Below are 18,673 nucleotides of genomic sequence, written 5' to 3'. Positions count from 1 at the left end.
ATGCTGTCTATATAATCTTTAGGCAGCATTATTTTTCCACCATAATAAATTTCTGGCATTGGACTACATTACATTCCAATTTGTCACTGAGAAAAGAATAACACAGTTCATTTGTGAGAGAAGAATTTCAAGGATAACTTCATGTGCAATAGAGACACCCACACCACTGCCCTAGAAACATCCCCAAAGCTGTTACCATAGCTGTCTTTGCATTTAGCCAAAAAAACTCATGATTTACTGTCAAAAAAAAAATTACAACTTGGCCTCTGGATCCTATAATTAGTCAGTTTTCAGATTTAACCTTTTCTTTTTTGTTTGAAGCTTCTCTTTCTAGGAAAATTTTAATCTTCTGGTAAAAAGTACTCGATGTGTGACATGGCCTCTGACCCAAACAGAGGTATTCACAACCCATGCACTGGATGAGTTCCTACTGTATACAAAGCATTATGGTCATCTGGTTCTAGATACAAAAGTAAAATGAATACAATCCCTAATTTTATCAAAGTTCACCAATTATATAAATATATATAGTGATAAACACATATCAATAAATCAAAATAAATAAAAGTCAGCTTTTGCCCCAGCCATAGACCCATCCCTGAGATCCCTTTGAGATGTTCACGCCAGGATTCAGCTCTTCCTCTGGAACCACTGAGTGGTTAGCTATCAGTTGTACCTCAATCACTCAATGCCGGTGTGCTTTCAACATGGCCTTACCTGGACGAGAATGACAAGGCACCCATGTTAATCACCAGAAGCACCTCCCACACTCTCGTCCAAACCTCTGCTGATTGAGTCGCCTCCTCTGCACCACCCCTCCCGTGGTGACTGGATAGGTTTGTTGAGCCCTAGCTTGAATTAGATTTAAGATGCTCATCCTCCACTATTTCTGCCTGCAAGGGGCTCCTTTGTGTCGGCCTGAGCTAAAGGGGCAGGAGGAGAGAATAGCAAAGTGCAGTAAGAAGTGCAACTGGGATTGTAAGTGAGAGGCGAGCTGTAAAAGGCATGCGGTGCCACCGGAGAAGGAATAACCTGATTAGCTCCTCCTTTTGAAACGATTGCTTATCTCCAAGCCACTGCTGAACACTGTGACATGTGCCACCATTTCTGTGGCAGACTGTCATATACACATACCAAATTTTGTAAGTTATTTATTTAGTATGTAAGTTAAAGTGCCATCAATAGTCTTTCCATAATAATAGTTACTCAAACTTGAGTAATATATGAATTCAAAAAAAAAATGCAAACAAAATTCTAAGGACTCTCCAGTGTTGACCAATCATTTTCTCTATAAAGTCACTATGGTAGGTTGAAAAATGTCGCATCCTACCTCCCCTTGTCAGCGCCACCACTAAAGACAGTCACCTTCTACTTCCTGGCACCTGTAAATGTGACCTTATATGACAAAAAATGGGGGATGGTGGTTTGCAGATGGGGATTAAACTGAGGATTTGAGGTGGGGGAACTGTCCTGGATCATCAGGATACCCACCTGGTGGGCCCTAAATGCAGCCACACGCGTCCTTACAGGAAGGAGGCACAGGGACATCTGACACACACAGAAGGAGGCAATGTGAAGACAGAGGAAAGAAAGACTTGAAGATGTGACCACAAGCCAAGGAACACTGGCCACCACCAGCAGCTGGGAGAGGTAAGGAGTGTTTTCTCCCCTCGAGTATCTGGAGTGAGGGTCACTCTGGTGATGCCCTGACTGGGGCCTTCAGATCTCTAGAACTGCGAGAGAGAAAATTTCTTTGGTTTTAAGTCACCAAATTTTTGGAAACTTGTTACAGCAGCTTTAGGAAACTAATACAGTTACAGATCATTTTTATTATAAAATTGATGTACAAACATCAAACAATGGATAAATTCTTTACTCTTACGACTGTGATGTATCTGTGAAATCCCAACTAATTTATAAATTAAACAAAAAGAAAACTATAAAACCAATAAAACTCACTAACAACAGGAATGTAACACAAACGATGATTGCAGAAATTAAGCCTCTGTGTGATAGGGAAGAACAAATCCGACTCCATCCTGGCTCTGTTTCTTTTACTGTACCATTTATACCCTATTGCTTTGCTAAAAGTTAAGAATGTTGCCTAGAGCCTGAAATATACAGGATAGCCCATTCTCAAGGCTCTGACCTTTAAAGGTGTAACACTTTTCCATTCATATAGAGATAAAAAGTTGCAGAGCTGAGAATAACATTTGTCTTGTTGGAGGTTTACAGGAACACCATGACAGAACCTACCTAGTGCACAGCTACAAGGACAAAGGATTCCAGCACGGAGAAGTCTGCAGCAGCCAACCACACCCCTTCCCTTACTACTGTAAAAGAAGCCTGAACTCTGACTTGGGGAAGATGGTTCTTCGGGACACTAGTCCGCCATCCTGTTGGTCTGCTAGCTTTCCAAATAAAGTCTCTATTCCTTGTCCCAGGAACTCAGTTTACTGGCCTGTCATGTGGTGAGCAGCAGGAGCTTGGACTCAGTAACATTTGCAGTAGGAATACACCTCTGGCATTCATGTTCCAAGTCCTACGTTTGAACTGCCTAAAGCACCAGGTACCATGTGCTGCTGACACCTCCCACCACATTTCTCTAGTTGAACTCGCTGGGTTAATTATTTACATTTCATACACACAGTCTGTCTTTGTCCTTTTCTCTTTAGCCTTTGAAATTCAAATAGCTCTACTTGGCAACAATGACAGGGTAAACCCAGAAGCCAGTCTAGGCACTGAAGCTGGGAGTCAGTAATATTTGTAAGAAATCATCTAAGTCAGAGCTTCTTAGCAACAAATCACCTAGGTATCTTGTTCAAGTGCAGGTTCACAGGTCTGCGTGGGGTCCGAGAGCCTAGCAACTTCCCACCCAGGTGATGCCAGTGCTGCTGGACCACGGCTGGGGGGAAAAAAGGAGCTAAATGACCCATCTGGAATGTGCTTATTTTAGATTTTTTATATCATGATATAAATATTTTTAAAATCTTTTAATAAGTTTATGGAGTTCCCATATCCACCCCAAGAAATACATCAGTCTGAGTAACATTTGCACTTGTGGAATGGGTAAAGGATGCTGTGTTAGCAAACAACACTGGAATATCAGTGCTTAACACATAAAAATGTATTTCTTTTATGTGCCGAGACAACTGCCTACGAAGTAAAGTGCATTCAGTGGTTTCTCTCCAACAGCAGCTCCCCAGGCTCAGGGGTCCAGGTTTTGCCTTTCATCACGGGGCCCCCTGCAACCCTCACAACCTGTTTATTTTCTGGAACTGGTCGCATGGGCTTGCACAACTGCAGGAAGGCTGGGAAGTTAAGGGGAGCTCACGGATATTCAGGGAGCAGTGAGTATCTCTGCCAAAATATGATCTTGTAATGACGGCGCTCTCAATTACCTGCATGCAAACTATCTTGCATGAGAGAGGGTAAGCAGAAGCTACAGGGAGCCGTCACACAGCTGGGCTTGCTCCCGGTCAGCTCCCCCATAGCTCAGCTGCAGTAAAAAGCTTCACTGCTCTGCGAACAGTGCCAACGCTCTCGTCTGATAGAAATAACGTTAATATCAATTTATTACATTATCTTCCAATTTTAAACTACAGATACTTTAAGAAGACGAAGGGGTTTAAAATGTCCATTCAGAGGACATTCCCTTCTGCACTGCACCTGGGTTAGATTAATTCTATAAATAGATCACTCCCTCTAACAAAAGCAAAAGTAAACAAAGCCATTATTCATATGAAAGTGGCAATGCTGTATTTATATTAAAAATAATACGCTAAATTGTGTAGATTCTATCATATATCTTTAAAAAAGGATTTGTATAGCTATTGTTTAATAGTACACACTTGAGTTTAAAAAATTTATGTAATACATGTTATTGAGATCTGGAAAAAGCTCAAAATTATGTTTTAGATATTTTTTACTACAAAATATAAGCACAAAAAAGCACATAAAGCATAAGTGGATATTTTAGAATTAGTTTTTACATAAAATAATTTTGTGAACAATATATATTAGATTCAAAGACAGGCCCACGTTTATTAGGAAACATGAGTTGTGATAAAGACACGACATTACAAATCAGTAGACATACTATGGACCCCTCAAAAGCACACTGCGGTCACTAACCACACAAACACTAAGGATGAAACTAGGCCTTCATCTCAACCACCTGTGCACGCACACATACACACACTTTCATTTGGATTAAGATTTTTAAGACAAAGTACACTAAAAAATGGAAGAAAGTTATAGGATATATGCCACTGCTGCTGAGCAACTTTTTGTAAGTAAATCTCATTCACACACAAAATGAAATACTACTGATAAAGTCAGCCTAATTAAAATTAAAATTTCAAACAAACTACTGTCAATAAATAACACGAATAAAGTAAAAATAAACTGCAGACTAGAAGAGAATATTTGTAATCTATGTAACACATATCATCTATTGAGATGAAAATGTAGGATATATTGCAAGTTAATGAAACAAACAAAAAGCCCAACAGAACAGTCGGCAAAAATTGTGACTATTCTGCCATGCAGAGGAAAGAAGATGAGAATTGCCAATAAACATGTGAATATATTCTTGCAACGTTGTTAGGAATCAGGGAAAGGCAAAGTAAAGCTGATGATGAAATTCTGTCTCAATTCATCAGGCTGGAGAAAGCTATTAATCACACTGCATGTGACAGTGAGGGGGTACGGGCTCATAATTCTGCTATTGGGTGATTTGATACCATCACCTGGAGAGCAATGTTACCTGGAGAGCCAGAGGTGTGTTCCCTAAATGTAGGGGTTCCTCTGGATTGCAGACTTTCTCTGCTCTAGACTAGAAATGTCCACCGCACATGCACGAGGCTATTCAAAAGGATTTCTGTTGCAGCAGTATTTGTAGCAGTGAAATAATGAGAGAATTGGAACAAAGTTACTATCCCTCACTAGGGGAATATATAAATAAATGCGTTTATTCAGATCTTGGAATCCCAAAAGATGATTGATTAAGTGAACTGTATCAACATGTACCAACATACACTGATGACAAAAACTAGGGTGTAAAAGGCCAAATATAGTGTGATACGATTTAAGTAACAATTTAAGAGAAATAATATTATAAATTTCTCTTAACATAAACATAACAAGAGTACAAACATGCACAGTAATGACATACAAAACCTCAGCCTCTAGAGAGGAAGAGATGAGTATGGAAGAAAGCCCAGTTTTAGCTGTGTCTCTCTTTTTTTTTTTTTTTTTTTCCTCTTTAAAACAAAGAAGAGCACTCTGAAGCCAGTGTAACAAAACGTTAACATCTGTTAAATCTGGGTGGTCGATACATGGATCTCTTGTTATATTATTTTCATTCCTTTTTGGTATGTTTGACTTATCTCCTATAAAAATTTTTAAAATCAAAATTGCCAAAATTGCCAATTTATTTATTTTTTCCAGTTAAATTACTTTTTTTATATCTTCAAATGGCTGATTTCATTACTTTCATGCTTTTAAAACACTTTAACGACTATCACACCAAAAAATTGAGGCAGTATTTGCTTTATTCCTGCATACAGTTGTGGGGAGGGAGGGTGACTATTTGGCGAAGTCCATGTGAGTGTATTGCTTTCATGAAAGTCACAGCACAGGAAAGACTGAGAACTTTTGGCACAGAACAATAACTCTGACAAGAGGCTCCAGTTTGGAAAGAAATAGAGACAGGAAGCAAAAACACCAGTTGCAACAGACCGAGCGAAGTTACAAAGTTCTAGCAGGGGAACGCAAAATTGAAGACGAAAAAAGAAAACCAATTTTAATGGCAAGTTCAACAAGATTCAACAAATCAATGTAGAGGGAAGTGTGAAACATCACTCTGAGATTTTCTCTGCAAGGAGGTGACATTAAGATACAGGACATACAGCACTTGCAAATAGAGAAGATGGTGGGTCCTGTTTGGGACATGCTAGATTTCTTGTGACTTATTTGAAATCACAACATGACTTTCTAATGTGACTAAATGTCACCAGAATGACCTGGAATTTAGGTTGTTAGTGGGTCATGAAAACGCTGCCTCCCTTAGGGAGCTGGATGGAGATGCCAGTTCACAAGCACGAGGAGGTCGGCAATAGTTGGGGGGGGGGGCTCGAGCCTCTTTTGCTTGATTTCCACTCCCTTCTACCCATCTGCTTCCCTCTTAGCCTGGGCTCCTTCCTCCCCAATATTGCTGAATATATATATATATATTTCATAAGAATGCAAATGTCATTATCACATTTTAATAAAAAGTGAATCAGGCTGTATTCCTTACTTTAAAATACACTCTACACTTTAAAATGACATTTCTATGGTTTGTTTTGCTTGCTTGGGGGTCTTAGTTGATCTCTTTTCTGGGGTTTATAGACTGAACCCAAATTTTACTGTTTGTCTGCCATCACCACCAGCAAAATGTGCTCACCCCTGAGTCTGAAGCATCAGCCTACACAGCCCAGCCAGCTTTAACTGCACCCTCCCCACCCCTCAAGCACCCATATTCCCCAAGAGAAATTCTCCAAGCCTGGTTTGGGATGCATTCCAATCTGCAGAATTTCAGTAGCTTCATGACAGCCTTCTCTTTTGTCAGGAATGTTCAGAACAGCCCTATAAATCTCTTCCACATCATGCATGCTAAAACGGAGGGAATTATTTTTTATTTCTTCTGTCATTCCAGCTTGAAGTTTCCCCTACCTTAAATATGAATCTTAAAGACAGGAATATGGAAACAAGAAAAGAGAATAGGTATTCAGGAGAGTTTACTGTTTTACATGGAGTTTATCTGGGAAGAACTCCCGTAGAGCTGAGCAAAGATCTGGGATGTAAGAGAGTTTACACACACCTAATTAGGAGATGAGAGTTCCAAGCAGAAGGTACAGCATGTGCCAAGGCCCTGAGGTAGGGCTTCCTGGGGGTTAGAGGAACAGCAGTGAGGAAGAAGCATCTAGAAATAGAGTTAAGGTCAGGGAGAATCTTGTTCAACATGCTGTTAGAGGGGAGTGTAGACCTACAGGGGCATTAAGACCAGAAGACAGACTTTTCTTACTCAGAGTGAAATGGGAAGACACTGAAGGATTTGGACTAGAGTGGCACAAGGTCATCTGCTGTGTTATAAACACACTGTAGGGACGATGACAGAAGCAGGAGACCTACCCGAAAGTCTTTGAAGCAATGCCCCCAAGAGATGATAGTAAATTAGCCTCGAAATTTAAGATGGAGGAGCAGAGTTTTGGAGGTAGGTTCAAATTTTACTGATGGATTGAATGCAGACTGCAGATGAAAGAAAAAAATTAAAGATGAATCCAAGGTTCCTGCGACCTGAGCAGCCCAGAGGATGATGAATTTGCCTTTTGCTGAGATGTGGAAGAAAGCAGGGGCAGCGGGCTGGAAGACAATCAGGTCCTTACATTCAAGATCAGTCACCCAAGTGAACATGTGAGTGACTGTTCATCCAGCTCTGGTGCTCGGGGAGGACTTGTCGAGGGTGAGTTACACGGTGCAGAGCCCGGCCACGCAGGTCTGCAGCAGGTTGGTGGGGTGGCCCCTGGTACTGTCTGTCTCCTGTGTGGCTGGAAGTAAAGAATGTCCTTCTCAACCTTTCCAGCTGTTGTTCAGAAACTCTCTTGCTCTCCCATGATTATCTCCTGGACACGAAGTCCACGTGCACCTGCATGGATGTTTGTATACACACACACACACACACAAATAAGCACACAACACACACATCCCTCCCTGGGACAGTCATTTTCCAAAGACAGTACAGCCCAACTCCATTTGTAAGAAAAATAACATTCCTTTAAGTACAGAAGGTGAGAACCGCCATGCCAGTCAATGTATATTTCAGGAAAGAGAACACTTACATTAATGGTGTAAAAGCAAGTTTCCGCAGCAATTCTGGGTAGACCTCTGTTTCATAGCTGTTAGATGCCAAAGCTCACAAAGCATCTCCTCCCAGAGTAAAGGGCGAGCACCTCCAACCCAAATTCTGGCCCACACCTCAGAATGCAGAAAGTGTTCGCTCTTACGCCCACCAAGAAGTCAGTGTTCCGCTTTAACCAATTGCAAGCTTTGTTCTGCATGAAGCACTCTATTTACAATTGTGAAAAAAAACTCTTAAAAATCACAATTATTTTATTCAGTAAAATAATTTAAAGCTGATACTAGCTGAGTCTCAAAATAGGAGGCGGAGAATGTGTTTGGACACTGAAAGAGAGCTATCCTGGGATTCAAACACGGAGGTGGACTTGAAGTGTGTTATTCCAAACGTCGTCTATAAGAGAGACTTAAAAAGAGTTCCAGACTTAAGGATCCGCCTCCTTGAAATTCCTCTTCACCTTCTCACTGTTGGTCATGACTGAGTGGTTCTCCACGGGGCCTCCCGCTTTCCTATTTCTTCTGCTTTCTTTCTTTTGGAGATCAGATAAGGTCAGCCCTGCACGCTGCTCCACTCCTCGTGGTACTTCCTCTCAGCCCTAATTTCTTGATCACTCTTCTAATGCTACTTCTAACTCCTCCCTTTCTCTTTCTTTCTTTCTTTCTTTCTTTTTTTGCTATTTCTGATGAAAAGTCTTCCATTTTCCTCATGTGGATGGGAGATATTTAAAAGTACTAAAAGGACAACTTCTTAATACTATTATCAAGCTAAGGCTGTCAGAGCTGTGTCCACGTTCCTTCTGTTTTTCAATAGAGCACTGACTTCCTGTCAGCCATTGCTGCGTGTGAAGATATATAAGGAATGGTCACTTCCTTGAAACAGTTCAGAATCCAGTGGTGGAGAGAAACACGTATAGGTAAACGAATGTACCTTTGTCTACAATATTTTGATATTTAGAGAAAAATTGAATACAGCTTTCAGAGAAAGTCTACAGTCAGATGAAATGTCTGTGCTGAGATTTCCCAGGTAAGTAGGCAACTCTAGAGGGGAAAGTTCATCAAGGCAGAGGGAAGGGCCAAAGCACAGGCAGGAATGTGGCCCACCATGACCTTCTGGGGAAGTTCAGTGACCTGGTAGGGGCTGAAATAGAGGAGACTGGGAAGGAAGAGGCAGATGAAACTGGCCTCCTATCCAGATGGTGAAAACCTTTGCAGGCTCATTTAAGTGCCCTGGAGTTTTCCTACCTGACAAAGGGGGCCCATGAAGAATTCTTAAATTAGGAGGTATTACAAGGGTCATTCTGGATGGGTGCGGGAAGAGAAGGGGCTGTCAGGTGGTGACACTGTTCCTGGCCATACCCAATGTCCAGCAAAGCTTTCCAACCCTTTCTTCAGGCCATACAGCTCTGAAAGTTGACCCTGATTTTTTTTTTTTATTCTATTATCTCCTCAGTGATATAGTTTTCAGAGAACTACCTATTATTAAAATAAGACAAAATAAAATGAAGCACATATTCTATTCTATGTAAATATCCTTTGACTCTGAGTAGCCAAAACAATCTTGACAAAGAAGAAGAGAGCTGGAAGAATCAGGTTCCCTAAATTCAGACTATACTACAAAGCTACAGTAATCAAAACAGTATGGTACTGGCACAAAAAACAGACACACAGATCAATGGAACAGGACAGAAAGTCCAGAAATGAACCCACCTGCTTATGGTCAATTAATCTATGACAAAGGAAGCAAGAATATACCATGGAGAAAAGACAATCTCTTCAATAAGTAGTGCTGGGAAAACTGGACAGCTACGTGTAAGAAAATGAAAGTAGAACATTCTCTAACACCATATACAAAAAAAAAAAAAAAATGGATTAAAGACCTAAATTTAAGACCAGATACTATAAAACTAGAGGAAAACATAGGCAGAACACTCTTTGACATAAATCACAGCAATAGTTTTTTTTTGGATCCATCTTCCAGAGTAATGGGAATGAAAACAAAAATAAACAAATGGGGCCTAATTAAACTTAAAAGCTTTTGCATAGCAAAGGAAATTATAAACAAAATGTAAAGACAACATATATAATGGGAGAAAGTATTTGCAAATGATGCAACCAACCAGGGCTTAATTTCCAAAATATACAAGGAGCTCACAAAGCTCAATATCAAAAAAAAAAAAAAAATGGGGAGAAGATCTAAGTAGACATTTCTCCAAAGAAGATATACAGATGGCCAACAGGTACATAAAAAGATGCTCAACTTCACTAATTATTTGAGAAATGCAAATCAAAACTACAGTGAGATATCATCTCACACTGGTCAGAATGGCCATCATCAAAAAGTCTACAAATAATAAATGCTGGAGAGGGTGGGGAGAAAAAGGAACCCTCCATCACTGTTGGTGTGAATGCAAATTGGTGCAGCCACTATGAAGAACAATATGGAGATTCCTTAAAGAACTAAAAATAGAGTTACTGTATGATCCAGCAATCCCAATCCTGGGCATATATCCAGAGAGTAATTTGAAAAGATACATGCACTCCAGTAGCATAGCATAACTTTTTTACAATAGCCAAGATATGGAAGCAACCTAAATGTCCATTGACAAATGACTGGGCAAGGAAGTTGTGGTATATATATACAATGGAATACTACTCGGCCATAAAAAGGAATAAAACAATGTCATTTGCCACAACATGGATAGATGGACCTAGAGATTATCATACTAAGTGAAGTAAGTCAGTCAGAGAAAGACAAATATCAAATGATACAAATAGCACTTATATGTGGAATCTGAAAAAAAATGATACAAAACAAACATTTATAAAACAGAAAGATACATACAAAGAAAACAAACTCAAGTTTGGGGGGAGAAGGCAGGTAGAGGGATAAATTGGGAGCTTGGGATTGGCAGATACAAACTACTATGTACAGAATACATATACAACAAAGTCCTACTGTATAGCACAGGGAATTATATTCAGTGAATTACGGTAACTCATAATGAAAAAAATATGCAAAAAAGAATACATATGTATATATGTGTGTGTACAGCTGAATCACTATGCTATACACCAGAAACTAATACAACATTGTAAATCAACTATACTTTAATTAAAAAATGGGAAAAAACATATCCTTTGGAAATGAATTGATAACAATTGGCATATAAGTGTTATCAATATCTTGATGAGATTTAATTTTGTGTCAACTGATTTTACACAAGATTTTAGTGTCATCTGGGGACACATGCCAGTTTTGTGTTTGGCTCTGGGTTTTCCTTCTTTCTTGTGAGGCTAGAAAATGTTTGGCCTGAGAGATTCTCACATCAGCATAAGCCGAGGTCAATGGAAAGCATTTTCTGGAGGCAACATGAGTTGGGGAAAAGAGGAAGGAGAAAAGGAGTGTGTTTGTCAGGTTTCTCCAGGGAAACTGAATAGGCTATGCATCTGCACAGAGAGAGACTTATTTTAAGGAAATGACTCACAGGACAATGAGGGCTGGTGTGTCCAAATTCTGCAGGATTGCCTGCAGGCTGGAGACCCAGGATGATCCAATGTTGCAGTCCAATCCAAAGGCCATCAGGCTGGAGAATTTCCCTCTGGCTCAGGAAAGGCCAGTCTTCCGTTCATTCAGGCCTTCAACTGATTGGACGAGGCCCACCCACACAATGGAGAATGATCTGCTTGACTCAAAGTCCACTGACTGAAAAGCTAATCTCATCCAAAGACACCTTGACAGAAACATTAAGAATAAGGTTTGTTTATACAGCTGGGCACAGTGACCAGCCAAGCTGACACATAAAACTACCCATCATGAAGATGAATGTGAAAGATAGAGAAGAGGGGTGAACATGTCTGTGAATTTGTATCCCATTGTATCCAGCCTGGCAATGCTGGAGACACACACAAAGCAGGGTCGATATATGAACAGAGGTTATGTATCAATAAAGCATAATATTATTTTAATCTTTGAGTTTGCTTGAAGGTTGAGCTGTAAGTAAACTTTCTTCCCACCTGACTCTTAGATGTATTAGAAATCAGCTCCTGCTAGACTAACCTCCCACAGCACGTGGAGAAGTACTTTTGTGGTGGCTTTTCAGATCACACACACATTCTATGCCATGTCTATGAAGAACAAAATAGTTGTGCTATCTTAACAGGTCATGAAAATTGCTATGGGAAGGATTCAGCTATGCTCTCCAGCCAGGCCTCGCTCCAGTACCCTGTCACGTACTGGCATGGCCCATGCGGCTTTAAAACACATTTGAAACTATATTTAGAGCTTCTCAGAATATAAAAATTTGGTCATACATTCCTTTATTTTTATGCTCAAGTTTCCACTTCATCCCGTCTCTTACTTTCCGCTTCAAGAAGTACCTCCTGCCAGGAGTCTGCCGTACCCAGAGCTTCCCGCCCGCACCCTCCGAGGCAGTGAGGGATCGCCCACTTAAAATCCACCTTCATCTGCTCTCCTCTCTCCACATCAGACTGGCTGCCTCATGAGAGCGCACGTCCCTACAGTGAGGAGGAACGTCCAGCCCCAGTGCGGGGATCCTGACACTGCCCGGACCTCCTGGAATCAAGGCGATGACTAAAGATGACGCTGATACCCACACTTCCACAGCCAAGCGGGCCGTCTGGAAATACTTCCAAAGAAAATTGGGAAAGCTTCCTCTACCCAGACTGACACTTTACTAGGATGGGATGGCTTAAAGCAGCACATGTGGGAGGTAAAAGAGTCTCTGGGAAACAGGAAGTTATTTAAGATAAGAAGTCAAAGGAGGGCACTTCCCGTAGGTCCCATGTGCCCGTCAACATGATGAGGACGCCACTAGTCTTCGGAAAGATCAACAGTGCAGTGTCCCGTAACTCGCTTCATTTTTTTTTTGACTCAGGAGCAGATTTCACCTTCCTTGATTCAAGACCGTGTGATGGCCACCTAGCAGGAAATGTGAAGGTGAAACTGCCTCAAGAGGTGTGCGCAGTGGACTAAGGAACAGGGGCCTGTGAGAACACAGCTGAGTCTTAGATGAGTAATGAGCCAAACTCAGTTACTTAAAAAGCATCTTCACGAGCTGACGAGAAGGGGCATTCTGCCAATTTCTACTTGAGACTTCAGAGAAAAATGATCTTTCTTATTCAATAGGATCATTTTCAAGATTTCTTAACTCTGAGGAAACGTTTCTGAAAGATCCAAAAAAGGAGACATTTTCAAAATATATAAAAGGTGAGTTGATAGCTGAATTGTTCTTAGTCCCTCCTTTTTTCTGGAAAGCAGGGCTAAGCATGTGAATATGAATGAGTATATCTATCTTTGGGGAAAAAATGCTATCAAAATCACGGAATTTTAATTTAAAAAATTTTTAATCAAAAAAATTTAATTTATAGTCATAAATTGTCTTGGTTTTCCTGTCTTTGATGTCTTCTCATATTTAAGCTTGACTTCTTTGAGTGGAATTATGTGTACATCACTGAGATTCAGAACATTTTTGATAAATTCACAAACATCAGATAAGATCATCAAAACTCATGACCTCTGACCCCACGATGGAACCAGTATCAAACGACTGGCAGGTAAAGACGTTTAGGAAATGAGCGCCTGTGAATGATAACCTGCCTGCGGGTACATGTGCAGGGCCTCCCACTACCTCCCAGCGCTGCAAGGTGAGCAGCTTTCAGGCATGGGCTCTGTTTAGAGGAATGGGTGGGCATTTCGCCATGACTCGATTTGTCCAGCCAAGGCCAGTCATCGTTCCCTTTGGATTTATTCTGTGGCTTCTTTCGTGGATGGTCGGCGATTGACTGTTATAGCATCGTTATCTTCATTTATCTCTGAACTGTTCAACTGAAGGAAATAAATTATCTCTTTTGCATCAAAAGTAGCACCGGTCCTACTGGCAAAAAGTGACATAAAGTGATGAAGAAGTCATCATTGCCAATTTCAATAGATCCCTGATGCTAATGATCAGATCAACACAATATAATCTCTTCTTTTTCCTCTCTCTCCCTTTCTCTCTCTCTCCTCTGTCTCTGTCTCTGTCTCTCCCCCTCCCTACCTTACTCCTGTTTCTGAGTGAAGAGCTGGCTCAGTCTTTGACCTTAACCAAGAAGGAAGTCACTAGTCAGCTAATAAATGGCTATTGGTAGCAATTTCCCTTCACGAGAGGGAAAGCTCTCTTAAACCACTAGCAAAGGGGAAAACGTAACTTAGCATTGCAATTACCTGACCTCCTCTGATGATCTCTTTTTGGCGTATCTCCACGTATCACAAATTCTTTTCTAAATTCATAGCTCAGCTCCCATTTTCTCATTTTATGTAGCTAATATCCTCACAGCATCTCAAGGACTCTTCACTCCCTCAATCACTTCCAGGAAGAAAAGGAAATTATGGTTAAAAAAAAAAGAGTCCTCTTCAAGGAAGCTAATCAGTTAGATAGTGAAGAGATTCAAAAGCAAATTTAAAGACTAAGAAAGTAATAAAAAAGGAAGAAATCTTTAGAAATAGGTACTGCATCCATAATGTTTTAAAGTGCTAAAATCGAGTTAAGGGAATGGATTAATCAGGAGGGTGCATTAAACACAACCAACTAACATGATTTCTAGTCTGAGGATAAATTAAAAAGAAAAAAGCTGTAAGGCCAATTTTTATTTGTTCAGAGAATTTCAAACTAAGGACGGACAACTGTAAAAACATCTGCAGTCAGCTGGAACTGCACTTCCATCACCACGGGGCAGCTGAGACTCATCCAGCCATCTCCTCTAGGACATCAAAATAAAAAATAAAAAAAGACGAGCCTAATCGCTTTAGCCTTGGCTGGTTAAATAGCTAAGTGCACGGCTGTGTCTCACTGTGTGCGATGGAAAATAAATGATCTCGTGATGGACTGAAGAGTAGCATCTTGAGAGAGCGCCCCTTTCCAACCTTCCCTGCGTGTGCAACATGAAACAGACCGGCAAGACATCCCAACTCTCAGTCCTCAGCCACACAAGAGATGCTTCTATGGATGAAGCACAAGAAACTTACTTCTCTAAGTGAGAAGCCTGACCCTTTGGGGCAGAAATGAAGCTTCTAGACGGAAGCTGTACTGCGTACTCTTTTGAATTAAAGCTGAACGAAGTACTATCTCATGAGACACGTTAGCCCCGTCATAAACGTAAATTTTCCTGAACTTTCTTACTTGGCTGGAAATTACTCACTGCCTCCCCATGGACCTTCGCTGTTCCATTTTTAATCCTCGATGCTTTCACAGTTGTAAGTATTACTGCAGCCGTGTGGTATGCAGGGTGTGCCTTCTTATGGTTTATTCCTCTTCATTTCCTGTATGATGTCCCTCCACCATTCCTGTCCTGACACAATGGCCAGTTTTGAACAGGTAACCGTGTGAATATATGTTAGAAATTGGGAGTAGCCATCACCATTGAAGTGCCAGGAGAGAAAACCCTTTACCTCATGCCGTTCATTTCCCCAAATCTGTTCCCTTTGGGCACAAAGGTAAAGTTCATTGTGAAGAATTCTGAATGAATCCAGAGAGAGACAGAAGAAAAAATGTTCCATTTTTCCAACAACAGGAGTCTAGTGTGAAACACAGCCCCAGAGCTGCCGACCCCCTGATGGCATGTGACACACCGCCCCCCGAGAGCTCACCCTGCTGACTCTGCTTTATCCTCCCGCTCACAGCGTCTCGTTTGAACACCAAATAGTGGAGGAAAAATCTTAACATTTTGAGGTGAGGGAAATGAGGCAGCAATGTGTGAATATTTGGGTGGAAATAAATGACAGATCAGCCAGTTAAGAGGCAACAGGTAGTGATGCGTCTACAGTACAAGTTACTATAAATCAGTATGAGGGTCTGGCTGCCGCAGCCTCTCCCAGTTACACACCGAGAGGTGGAAACTTCTGCCTATAACCTTAATTATTAAATGTTCTATACACACACCAGACACAGAGCCATTTTCAAGATGAGACACTTCCACTTTATGGAAGTTAAATGAAGACTAAATCTTGGACCTCTCTGTTTCCAGTTTTTTGTTTTTGTTTTTTTCTCTTATCAGCTATGTTATTGGTCTTTAGAATTCACTGTTCTGTTTTGGTTCCACCAAAAGGTCTATATTCTGCTTTCAGCATAGAGGCCTTGCAAACGGTTTCCCTAGTTTAGTCTGTGTCCAATTTGTCCAGTGAACACTGTACCTGGAGCACAGATACGTTACCGTGGAAGGATATTGTTTGTGTTCTATTAAGTTTAATGAGACGATAACATTCTTATAAAGGGCTGGAAGTACAACGGTGAATACTACCTGAACTTGCTCTGTTTTGTAAGATGCTGGAAGGTTTTCTAAGGCGCTGGAACTCCCAGGAAAACAGGAGAGAACAGGGAGGAAAAGGAGAACGGAGGAAAGGAGAGTGCACCAGGCTGACCACTTGCCGACAGCTGGGAAAGTCTGATAGAGGAGGTAACATTTAGAAGTATCATAAAAAAAAGAGAGAAATTTTACCTCGGAAGTAATGTGGGAGGACACTAGGCAGATGGAAAACAGCTACTAAAAAAGGACTGAAGAAATGTAATAATAAGAGCTACAATTTGAATATTTATTCTGAACTGGACTCAATTCTCATGGCTTGAAAGTACTGCCTTTTTTAGCCCTCCCAACAACCCAACAAGGTGGGTACTATTTTCCCTGTTTTACAGAAGCAAAAACTTGGAGAAATGAAAAAGTAACTTGCCCAAGTTTACAAAACTAGTAGGTGGTGAGTGAGAAATCTGACCCAAGCCGACACTCCCCAGGGTCCATCCAGCACGTTTAATGAGCTACAAGTCGGCAGGACTGGAAATCAGGTACCTGTGGTGAGAGGGTGAGACCGGAGTCACAGAGACTTGCATGATACGTCTTCTCTTCCTAGCTAAGGGGCTTGGCGTTTAGCCAAATGCAGTGGATGGAGAACTGTTAAAGAATTTTAAACCGAAAGAATTAAATGGGCTTTAGAAAAATTGTTCTGGCAACACATGTATTTGGCTCAAAAGAGGGTGAAATTAGAAATTACAACAGAGAAGTCAAGAGGACACGGGTCCAGGGAGTCCCCTAAAATTCATAAGCCCAATTATCTTCATTTCATAGTTACCGAGGACCTAGGAGCGCTAGCTTCAGGTGGGGACGCCTGAATCTCAGATGAGAGACCTGGGCTGGAAATCGGACAGTCATGCAGGGCTGGTGGCTGTGGTTGCTGAGCTGGCTTGGTAAGGACTGGGAAGAGAGCGGGCTTATCTTTGCCCCCGTGTGTACACTCTCCTATTCTCTCTCTTTTCTCAACTGCTAAGCATCCCCATGTACTTCCCAAATTGAAATAAATAAACAAAAATCACTCTGTATATCGCTTTCTAGTTCCCACCCTTTGAGCTTTTTTTCTCTTCTCAGCCAAGCTGCTTGTAAGTGATGAAGGTGACACATTCCTTCCCTTCCTTCCCTTCCTCACCTCCCATGCATCTTACTAGCAACTGCCATCTGCTCTCTGCCTCCAGGACTCCGCAGAACCGACTCCGGCGAAGGGTGGCGAGGATGTCTCCGCCGTGGAGCGCTGGACACTGCTCAGTCTCCAACCTCTCGATCTCTGTAACCACTCAGTGCTGTAGAACTTTCCTTGGCCAAATACCAAGGGGACTCCCTTCTCCTTTTCCAAAGTATTAATTAGTATTTATTTTTTTAATTAAAGCAGTGATGGATGGATTCTAAAGCTTCAATGAGAAACCCCAATCAGAAGAGCTTTTGTTTGTTAGTGTTTTTTTTTTTCTTTTAACAAATTCTATTTATTTCCTGGAAATTTAAACAGCTTCCATCTTCCCTGCCCTTTGCTAATGACATCCATTTTCTTAAACTATTTCATAATTTAAGCAGAGAAAAAGCTACCTAAGGAAAGAAAATTATCGAAAGTCAATCTCCACAAACATAGCCTAATAAACGCTCTCCCCTGATGAGGTAACCTGCCTCCTTCTTTCATTTTTGAGACGATTCACACTGCTGTGATGATGTTGCAACCTTTCTGTGCTGCGATGGGGGTTCTTCTATATTTTATAGAAAATAGTATAAAGAAGCAAGCATGTAAAAAATTCTCAAGGCCAGACCAATAGGCACAGAGTGAAGAACACGCCTGTGTTTATAGATCCTTCTCACCGTACAGTTTATATGAATTATCTACGGAGAATGTAACGGATCAAGTCTCGTAACCGCATGCTCCCCTCACCAGGGTTTACCAACTCCTGATGAAGTTTCCAGAAGAACAGACATTGTTCCACAGCAAGTGGATCCCTGCATAAAGGCTGTCCGAGGACTCGCTGACAGTTTCCATGACACTGCTTCTTTGTGTTTCCCCTTCTATGCCTTTTTTCCCCATCTCACTTATAACTGGTGTTTCCTGGGGCTTTTTCATTAGCCTACTGGTCTCCTTTCTCTCACCTCCCTGGGTGCTCTTGTGCTTCCAAGGTTTTGATGACTTCCGCAGATGGGAGAGCCACAGCCCTGCCTGGCCCCCGTCTCTGCTCCCAGCTCAGAGCCGCCCCCTCTGAACGCAGGCATCTGGATGCACCGCAGGTTCGTCATCCCACACTCAGCACATCCTTAGCCGAGCTTGGAACTGCTCATCTTCTCAGCCAAGCTTGGTGTTTCTTCACACTTCCCCAATCTTAGACATTAGTACCATCAAAAAGCCCATCACTCAAGTGGGGAACGTTAGCGCATTCCTAGATCATTTCCCCAAAATAAACATTCAGTTGCCTGTGTATCT

The sequence above is a fragment of the Camelus bactrianus genome, chromosome 14 (genome assembly GCF_048773025.1).
Source record: "Camelus bactrianus isolate YW-2024 breed Bactrian camel chromosome 14, ASM4877302v1, whole genome shotgun sequence".
NCBI classification, from domain to species: Eukaryota; Metazoa; Chordata; class Mammalia; order Artiodactyla; family Camelidae; genus Camelus; species Camelus bactrianus.
This window is presented reverse-complemented; position numbering follows the sequence as displayed.